Here is a 14905-nt window from a genome sequence, read left to right on the forward strand (position 1 = left end):
TTTATGCCTTGCTGTGCAAATAATATATATTATTAGACGTTGGTGCAGAGAATGGCCTTGTAAAATGTGTTTTTAACTAATTGGATGCAGTTACAAAGTATAAGTTCCAAGATAGAGTCAGATGTTAACAGCTACAATGAGCCAGAATCGACAAGTACTTGTTGTGTGCGTGTGTTGTTTATGTTGACCTGCAGAAGTCCAACAGACTGAGATATTGGTTTGCAAAGAGTTTCGTTTTCTGCTGACCACACTTTGAGACACTTAAAGAAGCCATTTTATAAAAGCTTGTTGTGATTGGCTGGCTTTTGCTTGTCCAATGAATTCCCTCAGGAACAAAACATCCAAATATTGTTTCTACGGTCTTAGCCATGGTTGAAAAATGTAGGTCAATAACCTGCATTTAAGATAATATTACTTGTAATCAGATGCTTGATTTTCATAACAAGGAAGTGATAGGGATGATTAGGGGGCTATTTTGAAAAAAACAGAAATGGGCGGCGAAATCTTACAGGGGGTTCGGGGGCGTGCTTCCTTATAAATTGTTTGTAATCTTCTCTGAGTATCGTACACTTTGATAACATCTTAAGTTAATTTTGACACATTTAAAACATCATACATACATACACACACATAGATATATATGCGTGTATACTTGAGCATGCGTACACCGTTTTCCCGTGTTTAAGCTCATGATAAGACTTAGTTTATGCGATTTGTTTTCTGCTAAAGTTTTGAATATTAAATATTTGGATTATTCTTTAATTGTTTTGAAAGGTGTATTTATCACAAGTTGTAGTTACGTCAGTAAGAACTCAACAGGTAGCGCTACCAACAACATTATTTTATTTCCAGTTTTAGATGTTGTAATAACGACTCAGTAATTTGGCTCAAACTGAAAGTAATGTGATGCAGATGGAGGGTGGGCCATAGTTTCGCAACACTTAGTTGTGTAATTCACAAGTTAAGCACAAACAAAAATGTTAGTCCAAAATTCCTACGGTATTGTAGGCTAACTCTCTTGTATGCCGATGCCACTGATTAAATTAATTGAAACATATAGCGACATTTACGTCAAAATCTGCGTCTTTCTGTTTTCCTACAGTTGTTAAAGGCTTTCGCTATATCTTTGTTACACAGTCACGTCAATTCTAAGATAGATTAGCTTTATTGCGAAAGTGTATAATATTGATTTTATTTCGTTTTCCTACGCATGCTCAGAAGTCACTTTTGTTTCGGTAGAACGCGGTAAAAGGCATGATGCGTTAGACCGCAGGTGTGTGCTAGCTTCAGGTAGAATGCATGCAAAAAAAATGAGAAAAACATTTGATGTAACAGCTATTGCTAGATGTTAAACGGTAGTGATTAAAAACGATTAATATTTTTTTTGCAAAATTTTGATAGATTGGTGGATGTGTAATAGTATGTGGAAGTAAGAAACTGAAGACAAGGTTTAACATGGAGTAAAAGATTGTAAGAAAAACATGTTCAGCTAATGGAATTTCAGAGCTTGAGTAGGATAAGTGTAAGACTACGTATATAGCAGTAGACGAAAATAACCTTGAAGTTCGTCCAAACAAAGTTTTGTGTCACCACTCCACAACCACATCTCGTGTCGCTAGATAACAACTATCAGTCTCTGTAGGTTGATTATTTCTTTCGCTCTAGTTATTGCTTCTCACAGTGATAAAATAGAAACGTGAAAGCGGAAAATCGTGTTTTTTGTTTTATTTTCGGATTCAAGGAGTCGACGGACAAAGCTCCTCTGTTTCAAGGAGACTATGGCCAGTGTTTATGCGGTGAAACAGTTTGGTATCTCTCCCAATTAACGAAATGTCTGGAGGAAAAATCGCTTCAACTCGAGTCGTATCTCAAGCAGACTGTCATTCAAATTTACACGAAGCTGCCCACTCGGACTACAGAGAAGGTACAGAAACAAGGGTTGTGGCAATAGTGGTAGGGGTGATCAGTGGAGCGATTTTTTTAATTGCTGTAGTTCTCATTATTGTTACGATGTCCTTGACCCCACAGATTGACGAATTACGTAAGTATACAACGCATTTCCTTTACAATATTAATTATTCGCCAATCTTAATTTTTCTTTCACGTCGTTGACGTGCGGAATGACTCAAAATAGATGAGTTGAATAAAAATTACTTTTTCCCAGAGAAAATACTTTTGTCAAAAGATATTCATAAAAACCACATATTTATTCCGTATCTGTGAAATGAGATGCGATCACTATTCAAATGACTTTTAAACTATTGTTTTCACACTACAGAACTAAATACGTTGTGAGCATACTTTTAAGAGAAAGTAGAATAATATTGCTTCTCAGTGGTATTACACGCTTTTGGTATTACTATTAGGACGATATTTTACGAAAAAGCCGGTTAAATGATCAAGATAAACAATACATACACATATATTACATGTAATGCAGTTCAAGAGTTGAAACAAAGGGCCAGACTTGGTAATTGCTTTAGCTTAAAAGAGATATAAGTCATGTGCAAAAACTGCCTTAAGACCGTCATGACAGTTAGTAGCTTCAGGTACTAGTTTCAATAAGAGCGTATGAAATCGGAAATAATATATTAATACATATATATATTGTTCAGGGTAGATTTTCGTATTTTAGAAACATTTACTATTTTGTTAAAAAGATTAATCTGAAACAAAGAACGAAACAAAATAGTAATAATAATTATTGTTAATAATAACAATATGTAACACAAATTTTGTTCCTGGATAGTATGTGTTATTTCATAATTGCTAATGTTGTAAAAGTTCAGAAAATGACCATTATTCCCTTCAAACTGGGCCCGGCATGACCAAGCGTGTTAAGGTGTGCGACGCGTAATCTGAGGGTCGCATCCCCGTCGCGTCAAACATGCTCGCCCTCCCAGCCGTGGGTGCGTTATAATGTGACGGTTAATCCCACTATTCGTTAGTAAAAGAGTAGCCCAAGAGTTGGCGGTGGGTGGTGATGACTAGCTGCCTTCCCTCTAGTCTTACACTGCTAAATTAGGGACGGCTAGCACAGATAGCCCTCGAGTAGCTTTGTGCGAAATTAAAAACAAACAAACCCTTCAAACTTTGCTTTTGTGATCTGGATAATGAAATTTAGAAATAAACCTATTTTCTAAGTAAAAATGAGAAAATTTGCACATTTTCATTTACATGAGGTCTGAATCTGGATCAAGATTTACATGTATTTATACTAAAGTTATACAAAAATAAACAAAAATGTTTAGAAGTGAGTGTTTTTTCGAGATTTGCGATGTAATGTATATCACTTTCACGTATCAGCCCCCAAATATAGTCTCCCATCACGTTTTCGTTATACATTCTCAGGTCACAAAAGCAAAGTTTGAAAAAAAAAAAGGTCTTTTCCATTTACTTTAGTTATAAGCCATTGGGAAATAACACTTTCTGCCTAGGAACAAGAGAAAGTAAAAAAATTTGTTACATACTGTAATAATAATAAAGATAATGTAGATATTACTTTATGCACAGTTTTTAAGAAATATTGCATAGCCCCATCTATGATTATGTACTGGTAATATTTTAAGTTTATAGCACTCAAGTTCAAAGTTCAATTCCTGTGCTAGGCATAGTGGAGACAGTCCGTTGTGCAACTTTCTATTTAAGAATGAAACAAACAAGCAAGCTGTTTTATTGAATGTTGTACTAGAGTCGTCAGTCGCATAATTACATTGTAAAAGCAATCCAAATCATAGTAACTTTCCCTTATTGGTAAGTTAGCTCCAAAGAAGCAACCAAATAGACTTAATCTGATAAACAATTAAAAAATGGATGTCATTTTTCATTCATACAGATTCCATGTAAACGAGACGTTTTCATGAAGTTCATTAAATCAATGTTGTTGTTTTTAATGTATATAGACAATCTCAATACTTAGACATACAATTAATGTTAAAATGAAAACAATTTAATCTTTTAGTTTAGTTTGGACTAAAGTAGCAATTAACATGTAATGCATTTATTTATAGTTATAAAGATAAACTGAAAAAACGCCTATATTTGATTTCTCATGAAAAGATTAAATTAAATTACATGGGGAAACGTGTCGCCTGTGAAATTTATTTCTCAACTGATCTGATTAAGTTTGACTTCAGTGTCCTTTACGCAAAGACTTTGGAAAAGTTTTTAGCTTAAATTAAGAGATTTGTTGCGGCTATTGACCTATAGTACTTGACATTCTGTTTTTATATTTCTAGAAAGCTGGCTTTATTACGATAATTATGAGCAGAATAATGAAGTGAAATTAAATGAAAGTTTCTGATTTCTGTGAGACTAACTTTCTATAAACATGATTGACTATTATACAGATGGAAAACAATGTTTATCAACTGTCCAAGTTGTAATATGGTTTTTAACATCTATAAACTATGGATTTTTGAAATAGACAGTTTATAAATATTAAAGCGTAAGTGCAAATTATTTTCAAAGATTTTACAACAAATCTTTACTCTCAGTATTTTAGCTAAAGTTTATCGCAGGTCTATCTTATTTGACTTTATGTCCCCCAAAGTCTCAGCTAGAAGGTATAACGGTGGTGAAATTCCGAGTTCGGTGGGTATAATATGCAGCTTCGCCAGAAAAAGCGAAAGCAGAATTCCACTTTAGAGAAGAAACGAAAATCTTCACTTTATGCCCCTCTGCAGGAAGTCTACGAACTTATAATGCTAAAATTAGGGATTTGGTTCCCTTCCGTTGACACAGCAGATAGCCCGATGTGATTTTATTAAAATAAAACCACACTCCTTTATTTTACGTTACACGAAACAGTTGTGTGGACGTTTTAATTGGTTGCAAATAGTGTTTATTTTGTTACACCAAAGTTTTTTAGGTTTAAGTATTATTCAGTTTGGAAATTATGCCAGAGCTTAGACAAAAATGAAAGTTTAAATTATTAACACAGTACCGCTTTTCGTCTTTATAAACAAATAACTTAGGTTATAATAATTTGAAAAAAAGCACGATTGACTTACACAGTAAAATAAATAAAATCATTTAACATATAAACAGTCACTTTGAGAGGTTAAGTCATTTTAAAATATCACACAAATAACTGGTTTATTTATCTTGAGAAATGCATAACAAAAATAAACGTTTGAGCCACCTTTACAATACGTTTACTAAAGGCGAGCTACCAAGTTATTTTATTAACTCGATTTATTTTGAATTTCGCTCAAAGCTACTCGAGGGCTATCTGCGCTAGCCGTCCCTAATTTAGCAGTGTAAGACTAGAGGGAAGGCAGCTAGTCTTCACCACCCACTGCCAACTCTTGGGCTACTATTTTACTAATGAATAGTGGGATTGGCCTTAACATTATAACACCCCAACGGCTAAAAGGACAAGCATGTTTGATGTAACGGGAATTAGAACCCGCGAGCTTCAGATTACGAAGTGCTTCAATCACGTGGCTATGCCAGGCCGATATTAACTCCCTGTCAAGTAAGAGAATACTTGAACCTGAGTGAATTAAGATATTTATTGTTTTTCTAAAGCAGATGAGGACTGGCTGAAGAAGAACTCGTAAATTCGGTTTAAGCATGTATCTAATGAATACATTGTGATGTTAGACCAACATTTTGTTTGTATAATGCTCATTAATCACACATATTATGTCATTTTCAGTAGTCTTGCTAAACTTTGAATAATAAAGAACGTAAATGAGTTATTACGTTTCGTACAGCTTCTAATACTATTAAAGGACTAGACATGGTCTAGTGGTTATCATGTGTGGACTACGAATCTGAGAATTCACTGTTTTCGTTCAGTTGCTATAAGAACGCGCTTTGTTATTTAGTTATTATTTCAGCTCATTCTTATTGACTTAGACATATTTGGAGGAAAAATACCGTTGAAATTTGCTGGATTAGTAACTGGTAATCATTGTTTTTTATGTAGTTTAGCATAGAGTCATTTTTATGTATTATTATGTATTATGTATTATGGATCCATTATTTACCATTGCGAGAGTTGAAAATCTCGATGTAGAATTTTGCTTTAATGTAAACTCCTTATATTTATTTCGCTGCCTATAGGATTGTAATTGCCAGGAGCTTTCGCTGCTCACATGCACGGATTTGTATAGGAATTGTTATTATTTAAATGTTATGTTTGTAGTTCAGGGTGTCAATAACATTTTTTTCTTTATTTCTGAAACAAACGTTTAATCCTACTAGACAGCATTGAAGATAACAGTAAAGATTCATGTACATATATGGGCCCAGCATGGTCAGGTGGGTTAAGGCGTTCGACTCGTAATCCGAGGGTTGTGGGTTCGAACCCCTGTCACACCAAACATGCTCGCCCTTTCAGCTGTGACAGCGTTATAATGCGACGGTCAATCCCAGTATTCGTTGGTAAAAGAGTAGCCCAAGAGTTCACTGTGGGTGGTGATGACTAGCTGCCTTCCCTTTGGTCTTACACTTCAAAATTGGGCGGCTAGCGCAGATAGCCCTCGTATACGTTTGCGCGAAATTTAAAAAAAAAATCATGCACATATTACTTTAGTTATTATAAGAATACTATGCGATGTTGGAACAATACTGAATGCAGGTTAGTAACGCGAAAAACGCTTTTTGGTGTCAGCATATGAGATTATAAACTGTTGAATGTTTTATAATATTGAGGGAGTCATTTAGAAATTCCTGTCAGGTGCTTTAGAGTTGTTACTATTATTAACAATTCACTTCAGAACACCGTATATTCTACACATTTACATTCTTTCTTTGAAATATTTTTCAAGACATTGATGTTTCTTTTACATACTTCAACTCGATTCGCCAAGTGATTGTTTTATAAATAAGACTGAAAAAATTTATTTAATAGAGGATGTATTTTTAAAACCCATTAACATCTGTCTTACTGTGGGAATGAACTAATATTGAATTACTATAAATGCTTTACTACAGAGAGGGCACTGCCCCTATTAACAAGCTGCAATTACATTCTTTCTCATTCTGCAGGGTTTTCAACGTCAGATAAAATTCCCATTGCACTAAGTGCATGAACGTTGATTCAAACCCAAATCTGCAAATTACTCTCCAACTGTAAATAAACACCAGGTGTCAAAAGTTCTATACACTGGGCCTGAATAAATACTGTAGGGACTAAATTATATGTTGTTTTAAATTCAACTTCGGCAGTGATTACTGCGGATTACAGTCGCAGGATTCTGCAAATCATAGATTTATAAAACACACTTAGGGAATTTTAGGGATTGTACTAAACCCTTTCGGATCGGAGCGGCACTGATATCTTCTGATATTTTTTTTATTATAGAGATGATACTTAATCAAATTGCATGAACATTTTTAATCAATAAAGTTTCTGGGTTAAACTTCATCATAGGCCATAATGTTTGTTCTCGAGTTTAATTACTTGAAGTCTAGATACTGAATGGCCATTTTTACTAATTAATGGTGACGTAGTCAAAGTTGCATATAAAAAAGATCCAGTTTAAGCGTTCATGAAATAAGGTACTAGTTTTAATAACAAAAGTATCGTGAAATTGTGTAATGTTTTACAATTCTTTTGTTTTCACGTTATTTTTAATAATTTAAGATAGAGAAGAAAGAAAGATAGTTTAGTAGCTTTTGATTAAAGTAAAACAGAACGTAGATAAATAAAATATTTAGACTTCTAGCTGTAATTCCGTAATTTAAGCCAATAACATCTCGAATTCCTGGGATTCAGAAAAGTTTCGGGATTGTACCCTTTAGTGGTTACATATTAAGTACATATTAATCTACTATGTGGTTTGATCTGTTAAACTGAAGTATTATTATGTTGCTTTCGTTTCTATTATAACAGTCCAAAACTATATTTAATGCTGATAAATGTAATTAAAGTGCTATTTTTATTGTAGCCACAAGCTTACTGCGAAAAGTGATATATAAAAAACCTCATCGTGTAGTTAAAAATATATTTGTGTATGTATTAAAATGAATAAATAAACTAAAAAAGCATTAAGAACAAAGATAAACAGTATAGAATAAACTGGCAGAAACACCCTAAATATCAGATTTTTATTGTGGTTTATGCCAAAAGAACAAAGATAAACATTATAGAATAAATTGGCGGAAACACCCTAAATATCAGACTTTTATTGTGGTTCATACCAAACTATACAAAATACAAAAGCGTACAAACAAGAACACATTAATGACAAAAAGGAGTTTGGGCCTGTTGAGCTCTCTTCGTCTGGTGTAACAGTGAATTATGTTGTCTTTCCTATATTGTTTGTGTGTGTGTGTGTGTGAGGTTTCCTCTTTTCCTTACATTTAGAAATACTTAGAATATACACATATGTAAAATCTTGGCAATATTTTTGGAAACATAAAGGTGATAGGCATGCAGATTAAAACCAATAAACGAATCTAATTAAGTGAGCAATCTGTTATAAGTATATTTCATTATTACAGAAAATACACACGATAAAAGCAAACAAGTTGTTGTACAAAGCACAAATATTATGTCTTTCCTTTTAATAATATTATATATTGTTTTTGTATTATCATATGTTTATCAACGTAAAATTGTGAAATAGTTAATCAAATGTCCTGTATTGTTCCCTGTAATTCAGAGAAGTTGCTCTATTTCCAAGTGTTTCTACTACAACTTTTCCAATAAGCTCATACAGCTTCAATAACATTGTAATGAACTTCCTGTTAAACGTTTATTTTAATACCTACGCTTGTTTCAGTATAGTTTTCTTTTTGCATGTGACGTATACTGTTGGATGTGTATTGCGCAAATCCTTCTTGTTCTCTAAATTTGTAGAAGATTCTTGAGAATAAGAATCAAACATATTTGTTTTACAAAAACGCTAGTGTGTATTCGAACATTATTAAAACTTCAAGAAACTCGCGTTATTCTTATAAAAGCAGCTAACCGAAAGACAGTAACAGAAGATTATTATTGGTCAGCTGCAGTCATTGAGTTACAAGCCTTGGAAGCTATAATTATGATTAACGCCTATTAATTAGTAAACTACAGAATTTGACCAGGATTTATAGACTTCGAACATTACAAACCGTTCAACTTTAGTGAATTACATCGGACGTTATTATTTCTACGAGGACATTAGATGTCTTCGCCGGAAAAAATCAGCTTGTAAGGGTGTGAGGTTAGCCAAGAAAAGACATCGTTAGCTTAAGCGAGGTGTGACAGTAATAACTCAGAATTAATTTGCTCGTCGTGGAACTGGAGCATCGATAAAATAAGTAGTTCTAGACCAGATGTAAGACTCAGTATTGTATGTAAGTCTGTAAAACTGTTGTATATAAATCATTATTTGTAATAACCGTTATGATAAATTGTATCATTGTTTGTATATTAAAATATATTTGTATTAAGAAAGAATATTGTGTGTATTAATCTAATTTTATTGGCAAATATCATATTGGCACATATTAACATTTAATTAACTTCTAAATTAAGATGAAAATGTCTAGTTATTTGAAATAGTAATACGTAATGTAAGTAACATAATAAATTGGAAATTCCTCCCAAATATATTATAATACGTAATAACATTCATATTGGAACTTTGTGTAGGCAAACCCATGAGTGTCACCACTCTCCACATATAATTGATTACGTTTACTAAAAGTATTGGTTCATCCTCTGTGGGATAAGTCCTTGCCCAACAATTTTTGCTCCTGAGAAAATATCATGTTTCATGAAATTCTTTTGCACTTGCCATTAAGCAAAGAGTCATCACTTCTGTTTAGATCTCCAACACTATTGGCTAACATGCAGCTCACACTTGTACTGGTTTCCCAGCATGCTTCACTGTATAAGCATATGTATGTTGACCAATATTCCATTTTCTTTCGGTTACTGGACAAAGTTGATTGTAACCACACAACTGAAACTTCAATTCATCTGTAGATAGCATGCCCTATGTTTGATTAAAGTTTAATGCTAAATCTCATTTCAACCTTTTGGTTTGATTATCTCCCCTAAGTAGTGCTCTGTGAACAGGTACACATCATTTGAGGCCACTTTGTGTTAATGTGTATATTATTGTTTTGGAGACGACATTTACACTGATACTTACAGTTGTGTCTTTGGCAATATCTCTACTGGCTTGTCATGTATCAAGTAAATTGTAAACACTATGCCATAATCACTTCTACATAGTTTGGGCTTTTTGCCTCGACTTCTTCGATTATCAAAAACTCTATTTTCACGCACCCTATTTAGACTTTTCATAAAGTTCCTACAGAAACATGAAGATTTGTCTCAATTTGGCGTAGTCTTCAACAACAAAAGTATTTATTCCTATAAGCTTATCACGTGGAATTTTGGTCTTGTGGGGCCAGTAATGCATTCATTACACTACCGATGGGAACAGTTTTACTGTCTGTACTTATTAGGCACTGTCTGCTTAATTGAATGACAACCAATCACAGCTTAAACTATTAACAGGTAACAGTGCTCTGCTGCAGTTTATTTTCATATAATAGAGGGAAAGAGTGTGATAATATTTTAACTTCATACATTTTTTATTCAATGTTTTAAAGGCCTTACATGGCCTGGTGGTTAGGGTTACAATCCATTGCTGAACATGATCGCCATTTCAATCATGGTACTATTATAATGTGACGATCAATCTCGCAATTCGTTGGTAAATAATAGCCTACGAGTAGGTGGTGGGTCGTGTCGTTAATGTTATACTAATACGTCCTTTAACTTACCCACGTGTTGTCCTCACACCAAGTAACTGATAAGAGAATGGAGAAATTTTGGGGTAAGGTTGAATTTGTATCTGTATTTTCATGATTTATTATGCTCTTATTGGCAAAACTATATTAAAGCAATATTATCGTCTTTTTACACTCACTTTAGTAGCGTACAAAAACAGTAATGTTCGTTCCTTATTTTTATAGCTGTTCTAAATCGTATCCAGTTAATAGTGATAATATAACCAAATGAATAATTTAATATAATGTTATTAAAAATGTTTCAAAAAAGGAAAAAAAAACTCACAATTTTCATATCTATAACTGAGCGAAAGAAATAAGATCATTAATAATGAAGAGAAAATTGGGCTTGTTGTAAAGCTAATGAACAGTAATAATAAAAAGCAAAATTGGTCTGGTTGTAGAGATAATGGACAGCAATAATGAAGAGAAAATTGGGTTTGTTGAAGAGCTAATTAAGAGTAATAATGAAACTAAAATTGGGCTTGTTGTAGAGATAATGGACAGCAATAATGAAGAGAAAATTTAGTTTGTTGTAGAGCTAATGAACAGCAATAATGAAGAGAAAATTGGGTTTGTTGAAGAGCTATTGATTAGCGATAATGAATACAAAATTGGGTTGGTTGTAGAGCTAATGATTATTACAACGAAGACAAAAGCGTTCATACTGTAGTAATATGCCCTAAGCAGGTGCTTAGAAGAGTTATGTACAGATAGCCATGGTGGGTCGAACCATCCATGTCTTACTGTTGTTTTGAACCCGACATAAAGACTGCATGGCATCATTCAATTTATAAAGAAATTATATTTACATTGAAATGTTACAAAAATCAATACCAGTATCGTTTATTCTAATTTTTAAACTAGCACTTAAGCACTGTACACATCAGAAGAAAAATTCTGTGCTCTGTAATAACACATGTTCACGTTTGTTTGAAATTAATTTAAAGTAATAAATTTTACATTTTAATCAAATACATATTTGAAGAAAAGTTTATTAAAACAGTAGTTTTCAACTCATCTCCATAAAAATGTTGTAAAAATCACATATATTTTGCGTACCAGTAGATAAGCAAAACATTTAGTCAGTCTTATGTCATCAAACTATTGACATCGGATCTATTTGCGAGTTTTTAAGTGCGACAAATATAAATGTGTTTATGATATTGCTTATCAGAAAATTATAGTTTTAATTTGTATTTATATAAGCCTGATTCGGTACATTTACTAAGTTGAGAAGTAAGTTCTTTTAATACAAGGAGTAATATTTTATTGATTTTTTCACCAGAGGACGCTGGAGTCAACTGAATAACTTGTTTGTTTGTTTTGGAATTTCGCACAAAGCTACTCGAGGGCTATCTGTGCTAGCCGTCCCTAATTTAGTAGTGTAAGACTAGAGGGAAGGCAGCTAGTCATCACCACCCACCGCCAACTCTTGGGCTACTCTTTTACCAACGAATAGTGGGATTGACCATCACATTATACGCCCCCACGGCTGGGAGGGCGAGCATGTTTTGCGCGACGCGGGCGCGAACCCGCGACCCTCAGATTACGAGTCGCACGCATTATGCGCTTGGCCATGCCAGGCCCAACTGAATAACTATATATATATTTATTTTTATTTGTGATGTTCTGGCACAATGCTCTTATAATTTTCCTGTTATTGTCTTTTTTTTTTTTTTTACAACAGTGGATTACATTTATTTATAGAAGTCAAATATACATAAGTGTAATAAAACTAAACAATAAAGGCATTTTGCGATTTAGTCTTTATTAATGAGAAAATGTAAACTAATTATTAAAGTGTGGAAATTTTGGCATTTCTATAGAACTTATTACAGGAAACGAATGCAGAAACGAAATATTCATATAACATATAAATGTATATAGAACCGAAGAAAGTGTTTAGTTTTTCTTTATTTTATGTAAAATTATGTTGAAGTTTTAGGTGCCCATCGACATGTACTTTGATTTATTAACAAGCGTCAGTCGAATGTAGTAGTGCAGAAGTACAACACTAGAATCCGGGCTTCGATACGAGTAGTGGGCAGAGCACAGGTAGCTCATTGTGTAGCTTTGTGTTTAGTTACAAACAAAGGTAGTATATATATATTACAAGTTTGCATACAAAATATCGATTAGAGTAAGGACATGCAACGAATCATTGCTTTCTAATTAATATATTTTGGTTTAGCATGGCCAGTTGATTAAGGCACTCGACGCGTAATGCGATGGCGCAGGCTCCAATCCCAGGCATAAAAAAAAAGATTAGTAAAAGATTAGTCCAAGAGTTGGCGGTGGGTGATGATGATTGACTGCCTTCCCTCTAGTCTTACACTGCTAAATTAGGGAAGGCTAGTGCAGATAGCTCTCGTGTAGCTTTGCCTCAAATTCAAAAACAAGCAAACAAACAATATATATATATATTGTTTTTTGTCATTGTACGTCCCTTATCAGATCGTTGTTCTAAATTACCTATTTCACTGGGTGGCCGGCATGGCCAGGTGGATTAAGGCGTTTGACTAGTAATCTGAGGGTCGTGGGTTCGAATCGCCGTCACACTAAACATGCTTCCCCTTTCAGCCGTGGAGGCGTTATAATATGACGGTCAATCCAATTATTCGTTGGTAAAAGAGTAGCCCAAGAGTTGGCGGTGGGTGATGATGACTAACTGCTTTCCCTCTGGTCTTACACTGCAAAATTAGGGACGGCTAGCGCAGATAGCCCTGGTGTAGCTTTGCGCGAAATTCCAAAAAAAAACAAGAAAACTGACATGTGTAAAATCCACAGTAATAAAATCTCCGATAAGAACTGACATCCGCTATTTATTACAGAAATGTTTTATTTCGTTTAATGCTGGTTTTATACAGTAATAATGCTGTTATAGGATTTTGAGCACTTTTACAAATGGCCAAATCGTCAGTGAACTTGAAAAATGTGTGGAATTTTACTAAATTCTTCCAGAAGGTTTGACAATCAGCGAATATTTTGGACAATGACATCCAAAACCATTGTGCTAACTTGTGTCGAAAGCTTTCTCTAAATCAAGAAAGTGTTCGACCATGAAGTGGTTTTACAAAAATTGTTTATTATTTTCTCTGTTGATTTAATTAAATGATCAGTAGTTCGTCTGTATTTTATAAGCCGTTTTAAGCTACTGATAGTTTTAAGTTAATTATACATAAGTAGCATATATTGTTAAGTATTTTTTTCTGGAAGTTTACTTGCACAGCTAGTTAGACAACTGATAGGTCTGTAGTTTTGGGGGTTATTCGCTAGTTTACCCTCTGTTTCCAAGCGATCGGTATAAAGTCTGATTTGAAGATGGATTTTACCCACATTGTTAATTTTGAATTTCGCAGAAAGCTACTCGTGGACTGTCTGTACTGACCATACCTAATTTAGTAGTGAAATAATAGATGGAAGACAGCTAACTAACACAACCTATTGCCAACTCTCGGACTACTCTTTTTACCAACAAATAATGGAATTGAACCTAACATTATAACACCTCCACTGCTATACGGACAAGTGTATTCAATGACAGGGTTCGATCCCGCAACCTGTAGATTACAAGATAACCACATTTTGGACGGTTTAATCGTTTGTTTCAAGATTTTAAGATGTTTTCACACTTTTGAGAAAGTCATCTTTATCATGATATAAAAGACTGTTTAGTGTAGGTATTATTAATTGCTTTACTTGTGAGTATTTTATTATTATTTAGTTGTTTTTTATTGAAAATGATTTAAAGCAGACGATTACTGTAATTTGTGTTTGTAACTCATTGATATAGAGGACATAGTAAACTGACAATTAAGTAATAAACATATAAATAGTGTGCATTCGATAGCCCTCGTGTAGCTTTGCGCGAAATTAAAAAAACAAACAAACATTTGTTTACTGGATCAATGTTTAGTTCTGATACATACAAGTAGTTTGCTATACTCTACGGTTAATGATAAATTTTATCACGGTACTATATTCATTGCTATTTAATATTTTGATATTATTGTATTATACTGAGCTTTGAGTAGGATATTTCGAACAGCTTTAGCAATGATAATGTTTTTTTTTTTCATTCATGTCAAAATTGTACATTCAACTATTCTGTCAGATTTATATTTTAAGTAGGGAGTATCAAAGACATATAAAGAATTTT

At 33.5% G+C, this 14905-nt stretch overlaps 1 protein-coding gene across 1 annotated transcript in view; it reads left to right on the plus strand.

Moving 5' to 3' along the window:
- Positions 1 to 1393: 1393 nt before the first annotated feature.
- Positions 1394 to 14905, plus strand: part of LOC143239886 (protein GVQW3-like) — a 127833-nt gene continuing 114321 nt past the window's right edge. Inside the window, exon 1 of the mRNA XM_076481499.1 lies at positions 1394 to 2041. The gene's annotated coding sequence lies outside the window, so the exon portion shown is untranslated. The remainder of the gene's footprint in view (positions 2042 to 14905) is intronic.

Source organism: Tachypleus tridentatus, chromosome 13 (assembly GCF_004210375.1).
Source record: "Tachypleus tridentatus isolate NWPU-2018 chromosome 13, ASM421037v1, whole genome shotgun sequence".
Lineage (NCBI taxonomy): Eukaryota > Metazoa > Arthropoda > Merostomata > Xiphosura > Limulidae > Tachypleus > Tachypleus tridentatus.